The following is a 22542-nucleotide window of genomic DNA, read 5'->3' as shown; positions in this document are numbered from 1 at the left end:
GTAGCCAGGAAATCAGATGCATAAAATACGATCCTTGAAAACCTGAAGATGTCCATTTGATTTTGGGCCCCTTTATGCAGCTTAGCTGCAAAAAAGTTTCACACTGGTTACCACATAATCTGTGGGAGTAGCAAAATGCATTTTAAGGTGTGCCAATGCTTCGTGTGAGTATTATCCCAGTAAAATAATAATTTTCTTTTTCAGAATACATTTTGGGGTGACAACTTGAGGTGGCAAAAGAAAATACAACTTCAAAGGACTCGCCATGTCTCTCAGTAACACCCTTGGGGTGTTTACTTTCTAAAAAGGGGTAATTGTGAGGGGTGTTTGTACTGTACTGTAACCTCTGAAAATGAGATAGGTAGTCAGAAAATCTGGTGCAAAATGTATGCTTTTGAAATCTTCAAAAGATTCAACCTGACTCGGAGCAAATTACTTTGGGTGTCTGATTTCCAAAAAAGGGTAATTTTGTGGGTGTTTTTACTGTTCTGGTATTTTAGGGCCTCCTAAAATGTGATAGGTAGTCAGGAAATCTGATGCAAAATGTATGGCCCTTGAAAGCCTGAGGTGATCATTAGATGTTGGGCCCCTCTAGACGGTTAAGCTGAAAAAATGTTTTACACATGTGGTATTACCAGGTGAAGCATCGGAATATATTTTGGAGTATAATTCGAAATATGCCCATGAGAATGAGAAATAAATTGAATTAAAATAAAAACTTTGTGCAAAAAAATACATTCTTAATTTTTTTTCTTCATCTATTTAAATAATTATGGCAAAAGATTCATCAAGTCTTTTACCAAATATTTTTGTGTGTCTACCTTTCAGAAAGGGGTCCTTTTGGGGTGTTTGTAGTCCTGGCATTTTAGGGCCCAAAGTGATGTGATAGGCAGGCAGAAAATCAGGGCTAATAAATTTAATTTAGACTACATTTGACTTCAATTGTGTACAGTGTTGCATGACTAAAGGTTAGTCAAAGTATCACATTGCTGAAAACTGAAAAATGTATATAAGGTTGTATTCTTGGTTCTAATAAACACTCCATGTTCAGCAGACAAACAAGTTTCGTCTCGTTGTGTGCTTGTGAGCAGCTGGAATATCTGATATCTATATCCAGACTGATAGGAAGCGGTATATGACGGAAGCACTCAGGCGGAGTGTGGGACATTCCGTTACACAGGGGTTAGAAAAAATATGGAAATACTACATGATTTTCAGGTGTGAAAGTGACGGCATGGTGTTGAAAGCGGAAGTGATGTAACATTCTTTTGCTTTAGCTGTGTGATGAGACACCTAGCTAACAGGTGTGGAGCGTCACTTTCATTATTCGCTGCTAGTACTACAGAGCCATGTCAGAGCTTACTGAGTTTCAAAAAAGGTCAAATTGTTAGTGTCCGCTTAGCTGGGGCCTCTGTGACTGAAGTTGCCAATTTATTTACAGTGTCAAGAGGTACAGTATCAAAGGTTATAATGACATATACAGTTCCTGGGGAAACATCCTCTGATAAGCATAAGCGCAGTCAACATGGTCAACTGGACAAAAAAGACAACAGGACATTGCCCAGGATTGTGAACTGGATTTTTGCATGAAGAGTGGTATCAGATTCCATTTTCCACCATCCAAGACTTATATTTGTCAATTCCTAGGAGAAATCAGGCTGTATTGGATGCCAAAAGCGGTCCAACACCATATTAGGTAATTTTGTTCTTTTACCATACTTGTTTCTATAATTTTGTCCAACCATATATATAGGAGAGTGGGCTATATGATTATAACTGGTGTCTCTTTTGTAGCATATGTCCTTTGCTGCCAGTTGTGGCTTTTAAGTGACTTCAGCACTAAAATGTAGGTAATGTTGGTCAAAAGATCAATGACCTAGATGCTGCTGAGCATTGCAACACCCTTGACCCTGAATGGCGCTCGTATTTATGATACAAATGTGTATACCATGCTCCAAATTATTGTTCCATCAATATTTTTTTTATCTGGAGCAGGTAAATGTCTTCCCCAAATACAAAGTAGTTGATAAAATATATAACCTCTGTTATTGTTTCTGCTGGAAGACTATGTTGCTCCAGCTATATGTAAAATTTTACTATTCCACATCCATGGTGACCAGAATATTTCCTTTAAGAAGCGTGCCTATGGCTCTGGATTTGGCTCATTGATGTAGCTAGGTGTTGGATTGTCCATTAAACCCTGAGGCCTTGTACACACGAGAGGATATCCGCTGGAAACGGTCCGCCGGACTGTTTCCAGCGGATAAATCCTCTGGCGGATTTGGATCTGATGGCTGTACACACCATCAGATCGAAATCCCCGCGGAATACATCCGCGGTGACGTGTCGCGCCGTCGCCGCGGCGACGTGCGCGACGCTGGAAGGTAAATACTTCCACGCATGCGTCGAATCATTACGACGCATGCGAGGGATGGGAGCGGACGGACTGATCCGGTGTGTCTGTACAGACGACCGGATCAGTCCGCTGGACTGGATTCCAGCGGATAGATTTCTTAGCATGCTAAGAAATTTTTATCCGCTGGGAATTCGTCGGCTGGATTTTTATCCGCCTGAAAATGTCCGCTAGGCCGTACACACGACCGGATCTATCTGCTGGAGCTGATCCGCGGATCAATCCCAGCGGATCGATCCGGTCGTGTGTACGGGGCCTGAATGTTTCTTATGACTGTGCCTGAGATTCAACCTATAGATCTGCCTTTCAGACAGTGGTATGCATTTTTTTTTGGTGAACTGCAGATTCGTGACTTTGCAAGTCATATTATTAATTACTGGATGGCGTCCCTGGATTTTGGTGTTCAGGTTTTTACTGAATTACAGTTGTAGTTACAGTTGAAGTTGCTTTGTGTCTCAGTTGTCTTTACAGTATAAAGATCTGAGAATTATTTTATATCAATGTTATGAATGTATTACCTGAAATTAATGGAAGGAATGGAGGGGACAGAAATGCACAAACCTTCTGACCTTTTCAAGAATATCTGCTAGAAGCAAAATGTTCTCTATTTACTCCTGTCTCATGAATCTCTTTCCTCATGTTACACAAGTCGCCTTTAATGCTGCAGGCTCATTGGTTTGTTTTCCTTGTTCTCACCTTCAAATGCCAGGTGTAAAATGTGTCAGTAGCCAAATGAATACTACACGCAAAGCCTTTAAGCTTTATATATCTTCACACACCTGTCCCGCATGCACACATTAGCGCGTCAAGTGCACATTCGCTTCTGTCCCTTTCCCATTCAGATTTGTGTTATTTTGGGCAGTGATTGTTATTCCATCTGCTACAAGGCTTTGTATAAACCAAACTTTATTTTAGTGAGCCATTTATTTTTGTTTTGTTTTTTATTGATATTGCACAACGTTGAGGAAAATATCAGTTTTACTGTATATTTGAAAGAGGATAAAAACTATTTAATAAATAAAATCACTATCATGAAACAAACATACAGGTCAAGTTCCTGAAGATAAGGCCCACAGCCCCTCTTACCTAAATCTGGATAGGGGCCGATAGAGGTGACCCTGTGTCACTGTGTATATTAGCATTTTCAGCCTGGTTTTTACAAAGACAGGCATGCTGAATTCACACCTGTGGCCTGGGTTTATATCCTTCTCAGGATTCGAGTTCAGGGCTCTTACTTGGAGAGAGCTTCACCCAAGCAGACAGAAAGTCTGGCCGAGGAGTCAGGAGGACTCCACCCTACAGACACAACGTCTGTATATGAGTGTCAGGAGGACACCCATGTTACCTAGGAGAGGGAGGCTGCAGCTGGCAGCGTAAGCATACACTCTGAGGACCAACCCAATGGCCTGGGCCTGAGGTCTGAGGCAGCGGTGCTGCAAGTGAGTAAGCCAGGAGCCTGAAAGTTCGAACTATAGAGTAATGGTGCAAGGGAAATGGCTATTATTTTCTTTGAACTTTGCTTCCTTTAAATAAAAGTGGGCTGCCGAGCCTTTAAAGTACAATCTGGACTGACACGTGTTCCTGAAATCACATACATCGCTAGAGCTTAATCATCCCGGAATCTTACAGAGCTTAAAGTATAACTAATAGAATAATAGGAGGGAGTTTGGGACTTTAAGTGAAGCACATGGTATGTGCCTCCATTCCTGGTTCAGGTATGAGAAAAAGGAAAGTGGGACTTTAAATGAGGCTATTGATTTGTGGGGATGAAGTAATTTGAAAGTATATTTAATTGGCATATTGAGTTTGACAATACATAACAATAATGCACAAAAGGTTTAATGTGTATGCACACACATACATGGTTTTGACCTTATAAATACATTACATATACATATCAAATGGATGGCATATAAAATAGACAAGAGATTTAATATGGCTAAAATTTTTTTTACTAATTGCAGCACCTTTCTGTGCACACTGCACGCTACATGGTATTCACTTTTTTTATATCCTAAACAGATATGAAGCCCCACTCACTCCACTACCTGGATTTCTGCCTTTGGTTTTCTTGGGGATGATGTTTTGTGCACCCGATCCCTCTCCTGCGGGCACCTTCCACAGCTCCCGATACAGACAATTTGAACAGCCTCTGATTCCTCGTCCTCCATTTTCCAGACTTATTACAATAGTTGCATGCACCTGCCCCTAAAGAGTGGTATTATCCACAAAACGCATCAGGATTTTGGAATGCATTCTCATGCCTACTGATAGTAACCTATTTAGACTCATCATCTATAACCAAATGATCATACTGTCTTTCTTACCATTAATTATACTGCATACATGACGTGACACGATGACGTGTACATATATGAATTTTTATAATAATTTATTTTATCCATATTGAATCTCTTGTCTACTTATGTCCTTTTTTACTATGTGCATTATTGTTATGCATTATCAGACTCAATATGCCAATTAAATATTCTTTTAATTTACTTCACCCCCACAGATCAATAGCCTCATTTAAAGTCCTTAAAGTATAACATAAGACACAAAAATTTAAAGAAACTAAAACAATTTAATCCTCCCAAAGTAGAGCGCTAGTGCCCAACGAATATTACATACATTCATACAAATTAAAAACAAGTAAAAAATTGTGAAGTAACAAAAATTTGAAAACCAATATAAATAAATCAAATGTCCCATAAATAATTCAATGTGCCCAAAAAATATTCACCCACAACTGACTGCTGCTGTATATGTGAAAAGTAAATAATTCATTATAATCCATAAATCATTCAAAAGATTCCCTCTTGGAAAATCTATCCAGTGACTCTTAAATCCAAAGAAAAATGCATTCCACTGTGCTACCTTCACCAAAGTTTGGAAACATACTCATCAGAAACTTTTGTTAAAAAGATGCACACACCACCTGGATGGTTTCAAAGGGAGCCATCCTCCATCCCCTACCCTGTCCATAGTTCAAAGGTCTCATGTTGGATAGACAGTGCTCCAAAAAAAAGAATTTCACATTGTGTAAAACCATAATAATAAACAGCTTTATTAAAAACAATGAGATCTATTTTCAAATCCCCTTGATAAATATTTAGATATGAAATGTATTGGAACGGAATGTGATGCGGTGGGAAGATTTCAGATGTGAGGTGTCTGAACAGTGGGAGCCCCAGTGAGCTGAAAGGCTGGCAGCCGACGGGTGTCTTAGTCAGCAGTAAGTATTTGCAAGCTACACACCTCCTCTTTTACTGGTGTAGTTATATGACTGCATTCTTTTGTCAATCTGTGAGTAGATATTATTGTTTTTAATTATGCTGTTTATTACATTTTTTCGCTATGTGAAAACATTTTGAGGTCTCATCTGTTTATCTAACACGAGACCTTTGAGCTACAGACAGAGTGGGGAATGTAGTATGGCTCCCTTTGAAACTGTCCAGGTGAGGTGTGCATCTTTCAAATAGACCCATGCTGTATTTGCCTTTCTGTTATAAGATTATCAAAAGTTTTTGGTGCGTTTTTGGTGTGGTTTTCCAAACTATGGTGAATGAAGCAGAATGGAATGCATTTATCGTTGGACTCAAGTGTCATTTGGGTGGATTGTCCAAGAAGTGAAACCTTTCAAATGGTTTATGGATTATTTATGAACAATTCAGATATATATACAGTGCTCAGCATACATGAGTACACCCCTTTTGAAAAGTGAGGCCCCATACACACGATAGAATTTATCCGCAGATACGGTTCAGCGGACCGTATCCGCGGATAAATCCTCTCTAAGATTTCAGAGGATTTCAATGCGATGGCGTGTACACACCATCGCATTGAAATCCGCGCTGAAATCCTCTGCCGATGACGTGTCGCGCCGTCGCCGCTATTATGACGCGGCGACGGGCGCGAAGCTGTCATATAAGGAATTCCACGCATGCGTCTATTCATTACGGCGCGTGCGGGGAATCCCTTTGGACGGATGGATCCGGTAAGTCTGTACAGACGAGCGGATCCATCCGTTGGAATGGATTCCAGCAGATAGATATTCTGTGCATGTCGACAAATATTTATCTGCTGGAAATCCATTCCAGGGGAGATTTATCTGCGGATAAATATCCGTTGGCGTGTACACACCATAGGATCTATCCGCAGAAACCCATTTGATGGGATTTATCTGCGGATAGATTCTATGGTGTGTATGGGGCCTAAGATTTTAATCAATATCTCAATGAACACAAGAACAATTTCCAAAATCTTGACAAAACTGAGTTTCATAGAACATTTGATTAGCTCATTACATGAAAGTAAGGTTAATAATATAACTTAGATTACAAAATCTTCAGTTTTACTCAAATTAGTTGATGCAAAAATGAATACACCCCACAACAAAAACTACTGCATCTAGTATTTTGTATGACTTCCATGATTTGTAAGGACAGCACCAAGGCTTCTAGACATGAATTGAACAATGGAAAGAACAAGTTGGCGCCATATTGCAACATATATTGCACCCTTTTTCTATTGCTGGATGGAGAGTGATTCTCAACTTGTTTTTTTCAGAATTCCCTATAGGTGTTTGATTGGGTTCAGATCAGGAGACAATTGGCCACTGAATCACTTTCACCCTGTTCTTCTTCAGAAATGCAACAGTGACCTTAGATGTTTTTTTGATCATTGTCATGTGCACAATGACCAAGGAGGGATGGTAGCATCTGCTCTTTCAATACAGAGCAGTATATCTGTAAATTCACGATACCATCAATGAAATGCAGCTCCCTGGCACCAGCAGCACTCATGCAGCCCCACAGAAGGACGTTGCCACCACCATGTTTCACTGTAGACACCATGCATTTTTCTTTGTATTGCATTTTTCCTCACCTTTGCGACACCATACAGTTTTGAAGCCATCAGTTCCAAAAACATTATCTTGGTCTCATCACTCTAGTACAGAATTCCAGTAGTCTTCTTCTTTTTTCAGCATGGGCCCTGGAAAATTGCAAGGTGAGGTTTTTTGTGCATGGGCTTTAGGAGAGGCTTCCTTCGTGGACCACACCCATGCGTGGCATTCCTCTGCAGTTTACGCCATATTGTGTCACAGGAATCAATCACCCCATTTGACTTTCTACTGCTTTAGCTATCTGCTTGGCAGTTTTTTTCAACCCTTCTTATAAAAAGATGCTACTTTCGAGGCGTTAACTTCCATGGATGGCCTGGATGTCTCTGTGAGATGGTTGCGGTTCCATATTTGTAAAATGTTTGTATCAATTTTGCTACAGTCTTCTGACTGATAAGTAAAGCTTAAAATTCTAGTGACAAATGATATACAAGAGAAAAAGTGCAGTTCAATATTAACCAAAAACTACAATAAATAAAATAAAATTAAGTTAAATAAATGTGCAAATCAATATTCAAAAGGTAAAATGTGAATAATGATGATAGATGAATTAAGCATGTATCAAGTGAAAAAAGTCCATAGTGATGATCCACCAGTGCTGAAGAATTCACAAATAGTGACAATCCCTCCACCATAGGTCTCTCTAGGTACTCTCACCTTCCGGCATGGACCCCTGAATCACCAGGAAGTCATGCAAAGCAGATAAACCAAAGATCAATTGCCTCAAAATTAATCTTCCAAAACGTTGCTTAAGACTCCACAGAGAACTAACTCCCTCAGACTCAGCAGGCAATGCAGGTATGCAAGAAACAAAGAAAGAATCTAAGTGCTCTCTACTTTAAAAGACACAGGCATTTATTTAAAATATCACAGGCTACTCACAAAACGATTGAGCCAAAACAGCATGTAGTAATCACATGTGGACTGTGTAGCAGCGGGTGACATCATACGTAGCTGCCTCCCCCGTACACGTTACGTTCTAAACGAAAACGTCATCAGTGGGGCGAAGAAGTTCCGTTTAGAGCGTAGCGCGTACGGGGGACGTCACCCGCTGCTACACAATCCACATGTGATTACTACATGTTTTGGCTTGATCGTTTTGTGAGTAGCCTGTGATATTTTAAATAAATGCCTGTGTTTTTATTATAATCTGATGCAGCAGATTAATGAAAATGGTAACTTTGTTCGGTAACTTTTGCATATTAGTGCAGCTGTAACGGCAACCCCCTTGTTCGGCACTGAGCAGTGTGCCAATGGCCCAGGCGTGTGGTGTGTGAATATCCGAACCGCTAAACAGTGCAGTGCAGTCACTCATTGCCAGCAAACTGTATGGAACAAGCCAGTAAATTAATTCTACCCCGTGTGAAATATGCAAAGAAGTTGTTACAGTAGTGGGAAACGTCTTAAAAGACAATATCACTCAGACTGAAACCCTGACACTCTTGAATAAAGCCTGTGAGATTCTTAGGAATCCTGCATTGGTTTCAGAATGCAAGTAGCTGGTCGCAGAATACTACACATTGGTTCTAAACATAATTGAGCAAGAATTTAGCAACCGAAGTGTGCCTTGCTGTGCTCTTGGTCTGTGCAAAACTTTGCAGCCATACTTGGCAAGCCTGAAATCTGTTCAGATTACAACGAATGAGATTCCAGATGTGAATTTGTTTAAGATGGTGCCTCCATTCATGGCCAAGCTCCCCATTCTTTTTAAACCCCAAGAGAAGACTGACCTAACACCTAAGAACAAGGATGTCTGCCAGGACTGTCTACAGCTCGTTGGTGATATTCAAGACCAACTGAAAAGCAACTCTTCTTTCTCCAAAATGTTGATTGAGAATTTACTGAGAGAATGTGACCAGCTTGGTGGTGGACTTTCTGAAATGTGCAAGACCTACGTTAATCAATATGCAGAACTGGCTTTGCAAATGGCGATACAACTGACAGCAAATTAAATATGCAGTGGTGCTGGTCTGTGCACAAAGGCTTCCCCTCATCAGGATCTGATCCCCGCCAAAGTAATTGTTCCAGCAATGAAACTGCAGCCAGCAATAAAAGTTGCAGAGCGTGAAGACTCAGAAAATCTTCCTCTCTGTGAAATCTGTCAACTAGTTGTACAAAAAGTGGAAACGTTTTTGGACAGTAACCGGTCACGGGAACACATTAAAGAAGCTCTGGATAAAGTGTGTGATCTTTTGCCTTCCAAATATGCCAAAAAATGTGAAGATTTTGTTAATGTGTATGCTGATTTGATAATTTCAATAATGGAAGCAGAAGGTGATCCCAAAATAATTTGCATGGCCATGGGATGTTGCAGTTCAAAAAAAACTACAAATTGTAAAACTCAATTCTGAAAGCTGTGAAGTCTGCAAGATGATTATGACATATTTGGATAGTATACTAGGACAAAATGCCACCAAGGAGAAAATTGAGGATGGGTTACAGAAGATCTGCAATTTCCTTCCATCAGCCATGCAAGATCAGTACCACACTATTATAACCATGTATGAGCCTATGATATTGGAATTGCTGCTTCAAAAAATGGATCCAGGCACAGTTTGTGTGGACCTAAATGTGTGCCCAGGTCCCCAGAAACATCTTTTAGGAACCGAAAAATGTATGTGGGGCCCAAGCTACTGGTGCAAAGACTTGGAAACTGCAGGAAGTTGTAATGCGATTGAGCATTGCAAGCGTCATGTTTGGAACTAGAAAATACTGATTCTTGGATGTACGATGGACTACACAGAATGAATGGCTCCCCCTTAAAATTGTACCATTCTAACCTGGAGAGAATATTTTCTGTATGAATAGGTTGTACATATTTTTGTTCTGTAGAGAAATGTTCTGCACAAAGTTGCACAATTTTTTTCCCCTAGCCTTTCCTAAGCTTTATTTTGAAAAATGTGCTTAATCCAGGAGGGATATATTATGTACAATGACTTAAAATCAGTTTCTGAATTTTTTTTTCTAAAATAGTTTCTGGTTCTCCTGCCAGTTGCCAAGCCATGTCTAATTCTTTTAACTGAATCCTGTGTCTTCAGGACTCTTTACTTTTGAACTGAATAAATTTTCATTTTAATGTGTAAGTATATGCTTGTGTGAAATGGTTAACTAAAGGATGCAAATTTAACCCTTAACATTTGAGCATTCTGGGTACAGGACTGCTGTCAGTGGTCACATGATTGGGAGCTTACCGAACCCCTGCTGGCCACCATGCAGGGTGCGCACTCAAAATTTAAGTTTACACAAGGGCTGCATTTATGTGGCCGCCCTGTTTTTTTGTTTTTTTTTAAAGGCCCTTCCCCAATGAGGCCACAAATATGTATACTCTTGGTGCCAAGGAGTTAAATAGTAACCCCTGAACTGATATTTGGCCACTTTTGGAATATTTCATTTCAAGGGAATGTTTGCCCTGGTTTACAGAAGCCAGAGATCATTGGCAAACTATTTCACCGTGAGAAGGCATTAAAAGCAATCCACTAACAAATGGTTTCTTAGACAAGGGGGTTTGTTCACTCTTTATAATTGGGCCTCTTGGAGTTTACAAGTTTCACGAATGAAGAACAGTTAAGGACTGTCACAACACTGTTCATTTGCCTTATTTAGTTTAAATGTATTAAACTTGTTGCTAGTTTTTTTCTTTTTTTTTTCTTTTTATGATCAAAGAACCTAATGTACTAAACTCTAAAATTTTTGACAGTGAAATTTGACCTTGAAAAAGCCACCAATAAAGGTCCAAAAATGAAAAAAAAAAAAAAAGATTCTTTCTTTGTTTCTTGTGGAGTCTTAAGTTCTCTGTGGAGTCTTAAGCAACGTTTTGGATGATTAATTTTGAGGCAATTGATCTTTGGTTTATCTGCTTTGCATGACTTCCTGGTGATTCAGGGGTCCATGCCGGAAGGTGAGAGTACCTAGAGAGACCTATGGTGGAGGGATTGTCACTATTTGTGAATTCTTCAGCACTGGTGGATCATCACTATGGACTTTTTTCACTTTATACATGCTTAATTCATCTATCATTATTATTCAAATTTTCCCTTTTGAATATCGATTTGCGCATTTATTTAACTTAATTTTATTTTATTTATTGTAGTTTTTGGTTAATATTGCGCTGCACTTTTTCTCTTGTATATCATTTGTCACTAGAATTTTGTGTTATTTTAATAGTGTCCAGCTTGCATACGGGGGGTTTAGTTATCATTATTTTTGCGCTGATTGCACTTTTTGCTTGATAAGTAAAGCTTCACTAAACTTCTTGTAGCCTTCACCTTTCTTGTGTAAAGAAATTATTTTCTTTCTGAGGCCTTGTGACATTTCTCTTTTTTATGTGGTGTCATTGTTGACAGAATAACATGGGAAGGGGTTTTCTATGTTAAGTAAAACCCTTTTATAATCAACTGTCTGCTGTTCAATGAATAATTAGACATATCGATAGTTAAATTCTTGTTAATTAGGAATTTGTTGTCTAAAATTTAGCTTTGCTCCTAAAACTTTCATTTGTGTATATACATTTTTGCAACATGGTCTTGAATTAATTTGTTAGGAAATTCTGAAAGGAAAGTCAAGGGGAATTCAAGTAGCTCTGCGCATTTTTACGGCGGCGTAGCGTATCGTATTTACGCTGCCGTAAGTCTGAGAGGCAAGTGCTGTATTCACAAAGCACTTGCCTCCTAAGTTACGGCGGCGTAGCGTAAATGGGGCCGGCGTAAGCGCGCCTAATTCAAATGAGGATGAGGGGGTGTGTTTTATGTAAATGTTTGGTGACCCGACGTGATTGACGTTTTTTACGAATGGCGCATGCGCCGTCCGTGTACATATCCCAGTGTGCATTGCTCCAAATTACGCCGCAAGGCTGTCATTGGTTTCGACGTGAACGTAAATTACGTCCAGCCCCATTCACGGACGACTTACGCAAACGACGTAAAATTTTCAAATTTCGACGAACAGCCATACTTAACATTGGCTACGCCACCTAGGGGGCAGGTTTATCTTTACGCGGCGTATCTCTTATGGAAACTGCGTATCTTTACTGCGACGGGCAAGCATACGTTCGTGAATCGGCGTATCTAGTCATTTACATATTCTACGCCGAAATCAACGGAAGCACCACCTAGCGGCCAGCTAAAAAATTACACCCTAAGATACGACAGCGAAGAGTCACGGATCAGATCGGATCATTTTTCAGATAAAAAAAAAAAAAAAGACAAGACAAATAAACAATAGTTTATTAACACTTTTAAATTATTTCCAGGGGCAGTCAGGGAAGGCAGGGGAGCTCACCTAGGCTGCCGCCGAGTGGAGCAAAATGGCCGCCGCATACAGTACCTGAAAAACTGTGTGATTATTTAAATCACGTGAAGTATTGTACAGTAAAACCTTGGTTTGAGAGTAACTTGGTTTGAGAGCGTTTTGCAAGACAAGCAAAATGTTTAAATACATTTTGGTTTGATATACAAGCGATGTCTTGATATAAGAGTAGCGTCATGTCACAACTGAGTATAAACAAGAAGAGAGGAGCCTCTAATTGTAGCAATATGGTTACATTTAACGAAGGTACAACATTTAGCAACTTATTGCTACACTTAGAGGCGCCTCTCTTCTCTTTTATACCCTGTAAAAACAAATCTTTGATTTACAATTGCTTTGGATTACAAGCATGTTTCTGGAACTAATTATGCTTGCAAACCAAGGTTTTACTGTACATTGAAATCATAATGTGTTGCACTAATTAGACATTTTCAGATTATTTTTGGAATTTTCACATTTATATACAGTTTCTGATCAGTTACTTCTGAAGCACAAAATAAAAAGGTGGGGGGAGGGAACAAATGAGGGATTTGAGGTGACAGGAGGAAGGGTTGAGGAGGGGGAGAGCTCGGTCACAGTGTTTTCTCACAGGCTTGTCCCCGGAGGCTCAGGTTGACAGAAGAGGAGATAGCTGCTGTTTCAGAGTTCCCGCCCACACACCTTCTTCACTCGTAATGTACAGCTACAGGAATTGGAGTGAGGAGCAGGAGTAGATCAAGGTTTTCTGCTCTCCTGTTTTTATGCTCTCCTGTTTTGTGTGGAGAAGTTGGGGGCGGAACTGCACTGGCTGGCTGAACTCGGTGAGAATGTCAGAGCCATGCAGCTGACACATTCACCCAAGGTATGTTATTGGCGTAGGGAAAACAGATTATAGCGCACACATGCAAAAATGACATTTATCCTGCAAGGCTAGTTAAAAACACTGGAACATATTCAAAAATACAGGGGTTTGGTCACAATATATGGTCATATAGTGCTAAGCCCAGGGGTCAAGTCCTGGGGAAAAAAGTGTGGGAACTCCAACCCAAGATCTACTCCCCCACCAAAATAAAAATGATATGCTCATATGCATAATTACTAAACCGCATGTTTTTTTTTTTTTTGATCCACTGTAATCCTTTATGTTACTGGCCGCTTCACGGGATTTAGAAAGAAGCAAGTTCTTTCTAAATCCTGCGACAACTCGCGGCAGACCTCCGCAATGTCTCCTGGAAACAATGACAAAAACTCCTAGGAGACATTGCGGCATCGAGGAAGTGACGAAATACCGCACACTACCCGATGAATCCATATACAGGAAGTGGCCAGTAACAAAAAGGATTACTAAGGTTCGCCTGCCCCTGACAGTGACAAGAGCTGGGCATTGCCGCTTAGTGAAGGATTGGCTCGGGCGGCTCGGCTGCTCTCGGCTGCTCTAGTCACTCAAAGGGAACTGAGTTCCTGCTGTGAAAAAAGTGCAGGAACTCCGTTGAGCCCTAGCTAAGCCCACTTACTGCGACAAAGTACCCCAAATTATGTCCTTGTTTATTGGCGTAGGGGTCGCAGAGTAACACTCTGGGACACATAGAAAGTCCCGTGCTGCATCCGATCACCATAGTGATTGATACCACTGCCTCCCCTGGCTGGGAGGAGGGGGCGGCATGGGAGACTTGAGATGTCTGCTACCAGGATGGTAGAAAAAGGAGTAACGGCAGCGGAGCTCACAATCTGCGGATCACGTGTGTGCCAAACCGAATATGTCGATCCGTACTGATCACGGATCAATGATGATCTGTTGCACCATTAGAGCTTTGTATTTTCTGAATGAATACAAAGCTTCCGCTGGCTGAAGCAAAGAGGCAGGCAGAAGATGTCATGACCTCCAATCAGAGGAAGCTTTGTATTCCATTGTAGACTGCAAAGCTCCCTGTGAATGGCTGAGAAGCACTCATCCTGACTTGATTTCTTGGGAGTGGGAGTTTAGAGGGAAGTGATTTACTTGAGAGTGGTTCTGGGTATGGAACAGGAAGTTCCCATCCCACTGTTTGGACACAGTGCTGTGTACTGTATTTAATTTATTCAGCGCATCCAGCCATTGCATCTGTTAGAGAATTACATAGGTTGTTTGGAGCAGCTTGGTCCAAACTGCTTAAACTTCACTAAAACCTAGATATAAACTTTAAAGAAGTATGGACAAAGCTCTTAGCAAAACTAAGTGCACATCTGTGACCCAGAATCAGCCAGAAGTGGGCTAAAATACGCTGCTGGCTAATGTCACAGAGTCATCCAGGCTCAGCAGGGATCCCAGCAATCAGGGTTGCCAACCATCTGTAGATTTATGGGCAGTCCGTAATTTCAACCCATTTACAGGTTGTCCGTAAATGTCTCATATGGACAACAGCTGCCTGTAAAAAATTGTGTTGCAGGCCGACATTGTAACTGCACATGAGCAGTCCCAAAGCTGGGCTCGAACATTCTCGGACATTTTCGGCCAGATGGTCGCATGTGCATTGAGTCAGTGACATAATGGTGCCACCTGGCACCATTTTTGAATGAACAGCACTCGGCAGCACATCAGCGGGCACGCCTCACAACCAGGAGACCGGACCATGGCCCGCACCATGGCTGGAGCCTGTAGGGCAGCGGTCTCAAAGTACCGTCCCAAGGGCCATTTGCAGCCCGCGGACTGGTTATAATTGGTCTGCATGCAGAGTAGTGCAGGAAGCGTCTGTCATAGGTTCACTTCTCTCTCATGTTACGCTGCTACTCCCCGGCGGCCCCCCCTCTCTTCTTGTCCATCCCCATTTGCTTGTGACATCATCTGGGATGGACGAGAAGAGAGGGGGGGCCGCCGGGGAGTAGCAGCGTGACATGAGAGAAAAGTGAACCTATGACAGACGCTTCCTGCGCTACTCTGCATTTGAAGAAAAAAACAAGTAAACGCTGACCTGTGCCCTGATGTGCTCTCATGTGCCCTGGTGTGCTTTTATGTGCCCTGATTGTGCCCTAATGTGCTCTGATTGTGCCCCATTTACCCTGATGTGCCTCATGTATCCTCATGTGCCCCATGTACCCTGATGTGCCCCATGTACCCTGATGTGCCCCATGTACCCTGATGTGCCCCATGTACCCTGATGTGCTGGGCTCTGTACACCAGGGTACCCTGTGCCCTGTACCCTGATGTGCCATGTGCCCTGTCCTGCTGTGCCCCATGTGCCCTGATGTGCTCTCATGTGCCCCATGTGCCCTGATGTGCCCCATGTGCCCTAATTGTGCCCTGGTGTGACCCATGTGCCCTGATATGCCCCATGTGCCCTGATTGTGCCCTGATGTGCTCTGATTGTGCCCCATGTGCTCTTATGTGGCCCATGTACCCTGATGTGCCCTGATGTGCCCCATGTACTCTGATGTGCTGGGCTTTGTACCCTGATGTGCTGTTTCATGTGCCCTGTACCCTGATGTGCCATGTGCCCTGTCCTGATGTGCTGTGCCCTGTACCCGGATGTGGCCTGTTGTGCTGTACCCCTATGTGCTGTGCTCTGATGTGCTGGGTTATGTACCCTGATGTGCTGTGCCCTGTACCCTGATGTGCTGTGCCCTGTACCGTGATGTGCCATGTACCCTGATGTGATGTGCTCTGTACCCTGATGTGCTGGGCTTTGTACACTGATGTGCGCTGTGCCCTGATGTGCGCTGTGCCCTGATGTGCACTGTGCCCTGATGTGCACTGTGTCTTGTGACCCTCAGGTAATTTGAGTTTGAGACCCCTGCTGTAGGGACTTGCACCACAACCTGGAGACCGTACCCCTGCACCTTCCACCCATGGCTGCTGGAGACTCCCATCACGCCACTATGAGCATGGCCACAATAAGTGGAACATCCATCCATCCATGGCTGCTATCCATGTGATGTCCACACTTGAGGACTGAGGAGGCACAGGAGTTACCAGATAAAAGTGGCAGCGCCTGGTGAGATTTTAAAAATACACAGACGTCCACAATCTCTGGCTATCTCCTGTATTATGTCCACAGACTAAATTCACCTCCTGTATCCGGTCTGCATCCTTTAACCACCTCCTGTATTATGTCTGTAGCCTCTAACCACCTAATGCACCATGTCTTCAGCCTCTAGCCACCTGCTGTATCAAGTCTGCAGCCTCTAACCACCTCCTGTATCATGTCCGCAGCCTCAAAACCACCTCCTGTATCACACTTGCAGCCTCTAACCGTCTCCTGTACCCCATCTGTAGCCTCTAACCAATTACTGTATCCTGTCCTTAGCCTCTAACCACCTCCTATATACTGTCTGCAGCCTCTAACCTCCTCCTATATCCTGTCTGCAGCCGCTAACCACCTCCTGTATCCAGTCTGCAGCCTCTAACTACCTCCTGTATCATGTCCATAGCCTCTAACCACCTCTAGCATCATGTCAACAGCCTTTAACCACCTCCTGTATCATGCACTCAGCCTTTAACCTCTTCTTGTATCATGTCCGCAGCCTCTAACCATCTCTTGTATCATGTCCACAATCTCTGACCATCTCTTGTCTTGTAAAACTTCTGCAGGCTCTGAGGGGGAGCCTGGAGAGGAGTCAAGAGCGGGAGGGATCGGGGTCATGGGAGGAGCCAGATGTTTGTGTGTGGACTGTGGAGAGGAGACTATAGGATGAAACCAGAGCCACCAAGCTGGAGTCTTGGGATGACCATCTGACTGAGCCCTACACGGTGCACCTGAGAGGAGGTCAGTGACAGGCTCACCAGACAAGTCTGGAGGGGTCAATGATGTAAGGGGGAGTCAATACAGTAATGTAAGGGGGCACTGATATAAAGGTTCCCCCTTATATAAATAACCCTACCTTACCTTAGTGTATTCACTCTGTGTTAATGCCAGATCCCCCTTACATCAGAGTTCGCCCTTACATTATGATCTGCAGCATTCCCCTCTACATCAAAATTCCCCTTGCACCTGACCTTCATGTAAATGGAGAAATATGTTTTTTGACTTTTGTTATATTTTAAACACACTCTGGTTTACCGAGGTTATAGCTGAAGCTACCAGCCATAACCCCAGTATTTAGTTTTTTAGCCGGTGGCTGGCTTTCTCATGAAAACGATCTGAGCAGCTCATTATCTGCTGGATCACATTCAAAAGCAGTGGGAGGGGACACCTTAGCCCTAGCACGCCTGGAGGAGTTCATGGACCTGACTTTCTGATCCTATCCATACTGTTCGGTATTTTAATGAACTTTCACATATTTACATGATTGAATCCATGCCTTCATGCCTTTATTTGGGTACTTGTTGTACTACTGTAACGTAGTGGGTGTTTTTGTAATGATTTTATTATGCATGTTTTTAATATAACTGTAATAAATATTATTTTGTTTATATACAGGCTTCATGTTGTGCCCACAAAGTCCACTCTATTTTTGAGAAAGTTGCATTTCTCAATAATTTTTTCTAATATTTGGATGTTGGCAAAGTGGGGGTCCTCCTTCCTTGTATCATCTTTCATATGTTACAAAAAATTGGATATATATTGTGTTTTAATTTGTTTTTTTTAATTCAATAAAGTGTATTTTTCCAAAAACATTGCATTTAAAAAACCGTTGTGCAAATACTGTGTGACATAAAAAATTGCAACAATCACTATTTTATTTCCTAGTGTCTCTGTTAAAAATATATTTTTAATGTTTGGGGGTTATAAGGAATTTTCTAGCAAAAAATACAGATTTAAAGTGGTTAAAGCTATTAATGGTGGTTCTTTTTCTTTCAATGCTAGTGTAAAGGGAAAACTTTTATTTTGTTTAGTATCTTCATTTTTCAGAAGAATCTACTATTACTTAGGGGACAATAAAAAAGACTTAAGGCTAAAGGGTAAACAAACACTTTTCCAGATTCATCAAACAGACAAACTTTCTGGTTTCACTGGGAGCATTTGTCCATGTTTGTGTTCATTTTTGCTTCTACGCTGCTTAATGGCCACTAGGAAATCGTGCAGTGAATCTGATTGCTTCATGCTCTTAAAGCTGTGTGATATTGATTAGTTAATGCTTGGTTTCATCTCTCAGTCATTCAACAAATTACATTAAGATGATAAATAATTACTAAATTAAATGAATATTATAAACATTGTCACTTGTTTTATTGCCTACTAATGCCAGTTGTCTCAAATTGTAATACCTTATGATTGATTTTACATGCTTGTGACAAGTTTTACTTCACTGCACACTAACGTGCACAGTAAAAAAAAAAAAACATATTTTTGCAAGGAAACAATTGTCTCTAGACAAGTGGTGGATTTATGCAGTTTCCTATTTGTTAGCATCCATTTGCATGATTTAATTTGGACCCATGGGCAAGCAGTTTAAAGTGTATTTACACTTTTGCAGCCAAATTGGTATAACAAGGCTGGGTAGAATAAACACATTTAAAATTAATATTATGCTCAAAGTACTTTATACATTTCAAATGCTTCCAATCACTCATCAGGCAGCAATAATTCAAGTAACGTAGAACTCTTACATCGAAGTATACATTGGCATATACACACCCTAGGATTCCATATGCTGTGCTGGCTAAGGAGAAGAAAGCAGGTGGGCTGGCATTGCCAGATCTAAAAAAATATTATCAGGCAGTCAATATATCACGATTAGCAGATATGATTCACAAGAACAAAAATAAAAGCAGGGTTCGCACAAATTAAGTAGATTTAGGAAAAATGGTTTCGATCCCACAGTTACACCGAGATTTCACAAATAGCACAAATCCGCTGACACAGAATGTTCTTAGAACATGGGATAGCCTGTGTAGGCATTATCACTGGGAACACAATTCACCTTTGATTTCGTTAATAGACACACATTATTTCACACTTGGGAAAGAGGATTGTTTATATTTTGTCAGATGGGCAAAAAAGGAGATAATACAGTTACAAGATGTGATGGTAGGGAAAGGATTCGTTAATTTTTTTAATTGAAGCAAAAATGGGGTAGAATGCCATTAGATGTTTTTAGAAACATTTTGTGTTTAGAAATAGAACATGTTATATTTTTTTTTCCGATGGGAAAAAAAAAACGATAGGAAATTCCTATCGTCTGTGTGCAACTCTGAATTGAGAAAAAAAACACGCATGCTCAGAATCAAGTCGACGCATGCTCGGAAGCGTTGAAATTCTTTTTTCTCGGTTAATCGTAGTGTTTTACGTCATCACATTTTGGACGGTCGGAATTTGGTCTGACAGTGTGTATGCAAGACAGCTTGAATGGAATTCCGACGAAAAATTCCATCGGATTTTAGGCCATCGGTAATTCCGATCGTGTGTACGGGGCATTAGGTCAATAGAAAAATAGTTTAGTTCCCCATCTAGTGTCCAGTATAGCATTTCAAAAATATATATAAGTTACTAGTGAAAAAAACAGAACCTGAGCTCCTGCCCTATCTGGAGCAGGATGGGAGCAGGAGCTGGGGATGAGTTTAAACGAGCACCAGAAGAGGAAAATACTAAATGTATCATATTTTTCTTCAAAGGACACTAAGATGAAAGAAATAAGCTATAAACTCTTGGCTAGATTGTATGTGACCCCGCTCGGGGTGGACATACCCCTCCTATGTTGGAGGGAATACTGTTCACTGGGGACCTTTGTACACCTGGTGGGAATGTACCAAGATACAGGCCTTCTGGAGGGGGATCATTTAGGTTATCCAGGAAATAACAGGGAAGTGTATGCAGGCCTAACACTGGGGATGCTTGTTCCATAAAACTGACAAACCTAAAGCCCAATACAGGATATCTCTGGTACTACACCTGTTAAATGAAGCTAAAGACCTGATTCCCAGGTCCTGGCGAACACAAAAAGCCCCAAGTGTGAAAGAATTAATAAAAAAAAAGTGATCAGATGTGTGCCATTGAAGAGACAATACATGCAGAGGTGGATTTAAAAGGGAGATATAATGATACTTGGGGGAAATGGCTAGATTTTAAGAAAATGGGGAAGTATACGGAAATGTGTGATATAGGAGAATGAGAACATATGGGAACATTATTATCTAGAGCTGTAGAAAACTGGCTATTTGGGGTAGAAGGGAAAAGGTGGGAGCCTAGAAAGGAGAAAGGGAGGGGGTGAGTATGGAGTGTGTATGTATATACATACTGTATATGTGTATGTATGTATGTCCTCCTTTTTTGGGGGGGGGGGGGGTTTAAGGTTTAAGATTGTGGATTGCATTTTTGCAAAGGTCAGATAATGTTCATATGAAGATCCTGTTGAAAATTAATAAGACTATTGAATACAAAAAAAAAACGGTCCACCCCAGTGATCTTCGATCGATTCAATGTTGTCCAGGCAGATCTCAATCTCTCAAAGGTTGCCTTATATGAATAATAATTAAATGCTTTCCTATGAAAAGTTCATGCAGTTTAATATTCAACAAGGTAAGGCCATATACTGTTAAACAAGATCAGCTCTCACACTTGTATATCGGATGGACCTGAGCAATTTCTACATTTCAGTGATGGACCTACAGTATTGATTGGTCAAATTTGGAGAAAGATCTTATCCTGTGTAAGTAGTACCTGAATGAATGAATGAATGAAAACTTATATAGCGCAACACATGCAAACTTAATCGCCTCTGGGCGCTTGAGAGTACCTGCTCTCAAAACAACATTAATTTGTGTTGGCTTGTGTGGCATGCCCAATGTCCACAACGGGTTTAACAGAGTTGCTTCCCCTTTAAGCCCTCCGGCATAGGGCTACATTTAGCTAGGTTGTTTCTCTGCAAAAAAAAAATCTTTATAACTATGTCTAAATATTTTATATCTTTTATTTCTAATCATAGTCATGAATCATAATGGTCACTGTGTATTCTAAAAATATTGAAAGCTTTTTGTTTGTGAAAAATGTATACACTTTTTCTGATTGGCCTTGAATGCTTCAAGGATACTGTAAAAAAGTGTAATCAGATTCGTTTGTGCAACTATTCATAACCATACATTGCTTTATATGTTTTCCAAATAAATGTTTCCCTAGTGTATTGTATAAGGAACATGAATATTTGATAAAGACAGAAATGCACACTATGTATGACTATGCAAAATACACTAGTTTAATTAAATTATTATTCCTTTATAGTGCTTCATGTATCTAGCAGAAACAATGAAAGATTATTTTATGGTTGCTATATAAACATAGGAAAAAGCTACCAATCAACAGGTACAGAGTACCAGAGACTTTGGCAGGAATTCTCAGGAACAAGCTTTTGAAGGGGTTGGGAGTTTTTAGACTTATGAGAAGATATTTGGTTATCCGCAATTTGCATACTAATGCCGAATACATATATCCATTGGGTCCACTAGGTTTTCCTAATTTTTTTAAATGATGAATGTTATCTTAACAATTTAATACGTATTGTAGTAGTGTGGTACCCCAGGGGTGTGGTGACCCAGAGTTTTCAACTGAACTGGTTGAGGGGCTCCAGGGAGCTTGCAGTTTACAGAGGAAACTGGCATTCAAGTTTCCTCAATGGTTAATAAAATCCCCAGTCCTGGGTTCAGGCTTTAGAGCTGATCAGCACACTGATTGTGCAGGTGTGTGTGGGCCTGATAGGAGACTCAGGACCAGCATTGGGCTCCACCCTCCCGAGGAGTCCAGGCTTGCAAGGGAGAACTCAGAGAGTGCAGGTGTGCACTGTGAAGTGGCTAGAGAAGCTGGAGAGTGCAGGCTGCACTGTGAAACCCCAGAGACCTGAGTCTAAGGTTGCTGACAGGAGTCAGGAGAGCTCCATGCTGGAGCCTGAGCAGTTGTGCTACTGCTGACAAGAGCCAGATGGCTTGGTATTTTCTTTGGCACGTATAAGCCAGGAGGCTGAAGGTACCGTTCTGTGTGGACAGTGAAAACCCCCTGCGTGGGAAACCTATGTTTGGATTTTGTTTATTTTTTGCCTT

General features: G+C 41.2%; 1 pseudogene; it reads left to right on the top strand.

Annotated features, from left to right (window-relative positions):
* Positions 1-10586, top strand: part of LOC120941179 — a 43210-nt pseudogene extending 32624 nt beyond the window's left edge.
* The last annotated feature ends 11956 nt before the right edge of the window (positions 10587-22542 follow it).

Source organism: Rana temporaria, chromosome 5 (assembly GCF_905171775.1).
Source record: "Rana temporaria chromosome 5, aRanTem1.1, whole genome shotgun sequence".
Taxonomy (NCBI): domain Eukaryota; kingdom Metazoa; phylum Chordata; class Amphibia; order Anura; family Ranidae; genus Rana; species Rana temporaria.
This window is presented reverse-complemented; position numbering and strand designations above follow the sequence as displayed.